The sequence below is a fragment of the Mus caroli genome, chromosome 6 (genome assembly GCF_900094665.2).
Source record: "Mus caroli chromosome 6, CAROLI_EIJ_v1.1, whole genome shotgun sequence".
Classification (NCBI taxonomy): Eukaryota; Metazoa; Chordata; class Mammalia; order Rodentia; family Muridae; genus Mus; species Mus caroli.
In genome coordinates, this window is record NC_034575.1 from 13,401,651 (window position 1) to 13,403,402 (window position 1,752).

Genomic DNA, 1,752 nt, shown 5'->3' on the forward strand with positions numbered 1-1,752 from the left:
CCGGCTTGTTTTTAAAACTTAGGGCTGCAAAGCCAAATTCACAAACTTTGGATAAAGAAAAATAACTTTCCTATGTTTTAATTTTAAATGAATTGTAATTACTTTACAAAACTTAATTTAAAACACTGAAAATATTCTGTTAAAAAACTACTTAGTTTCTGACAATTATCTCACATTCAAAAACTGTACAGNAAAATCAAAAGTCACCATATATTACATAAAAGTCGTCTATGTGTTTATATTTCCAAATGCACTTTTGAAGGCTGAGGTGAAGTCACTGCTATGAATGGTCCTTTAAACAGGTCCTGCAAGTAATCTGCCCTTATTCTTCAAGATATACCACCAATATTGGGCTGAGTTTTGCTTGATTTATAGACTAATAAACTGACTTAAAGAGAATTCTGTTCTAAGCACAATGAAACGTAGATGTACTTTAATAAGAGTTTTCAATTAAGAAAAATTAAATGGCAAAAAGAAAAAAAAATTGAAAAAAAAACCCAACAAAAATAAAAGTTAAGATTTTTAGGGATTAAAATTTTCCTATTAATAAGCAAATTTTACCATCTTTGTAATGACAACTTTGGATTCTTTGCCTGGTTCTGAAAGGGCAGGCAGTGCCACAGTATCTGGATATTAGGTGCAAGTTGTTTTTAATTTGATGTTTGGCAAGCTTTGTAATAAAATTTTGGTTGGAAACAAAAAGTTGAAAAAAAAAAAACTTAGGGCTGACTGATTTGGCTAGATGGTCTGGCCAGCGTGTCCCTGGGAACCACTTGTTTCTACTACCCCATCCCCAGTCCTAAGATTTCAGGCCTGAAATTAACATGGGTGGTAGTATTTTAACTTGAGTCTCCAGTTTTATGTAAGCAAGCACTTTAGCAACTGTATTAATTATTTTTCCATTGCTGTGATAAAATACCATGACCAATGCAAGTTAATGAAAGACAGAATTAATGTTCGCTTATGGTTCCGTAAGGTCAGACTCCAGCAGGCAGAGAGGCAAGCATGGTGGCTGGGGCAGGGGATGCTTGAAGCTCATATCTTGAACCACAAATACAAAGGAGAAAGAGTGAACCAGACATGGTGGGAATTGGATCTTTAGATTTTAGAACATCCTCCAATAAGGCCATAACTCCTTAACTTCCCCAAGCAGTATTCTCATCTGGTGACCAAATGTTCAACTATATGACCCTATGGGAGACAGTCTATTTCAAACTACTACATCAACTCAACTGTTTCTGCATTCCTATTTTTAACATTTTGAATAACTTCCAATTTTTATAGAGAAGCACAATGATTAAGGAGAACACAGCTGGATGCATTTCAGTAGCATAAGAGAGGCCTGGGAGAGAATGGAGTTCAAATTTGAATACAAAAAGGGAAAGTGGGAATTTATAGCAAAAGTTATTGAGAGTAGTGTGAGGTTCTTGCTAATGTGGTAGATAAGACCCTTGTCAATACTGAAAGATGTAAAGATCAATAAGAGATCCAGAAATTGAGGCCTTGCTGGGGAGAGGAACCTGGCTTGATTGATGAGGAGACTTCTTTTAAACCTGGCACAGACATTGAAGTGTTAGCTTCAGATATCTCGGCAAGGAGACTTGCATTTGAGGCTCTTAAATTCTGCACAGTGATGTTTTGTTCAGGGTCTAGCAGTATTGGTTGATTTGATGTAGCTACATTGTGATGTGCGCATTTCCTTAATGCTGATAAAGCTACCTCATTTCTCCTCCCTCCCTCCCTCCCTCCCTC

At 36.4% G+C, this 1,752-nt stretch overlaps 1 protein-coding gene across 5 annotated transcripts in view; it reads left to right on the top strand.

Moving 5' to 3' along the window:
* The window catches only part of St7 (suppression of tumorigenicity 7), a 239,930-nt gene that overhangs the window by 96,332 nt on the left and 141,846 nt on the right, over nucleotides 1-1,752 (top strand). The gene's annotated exons all lie outside the window — the stretch shown is intronic.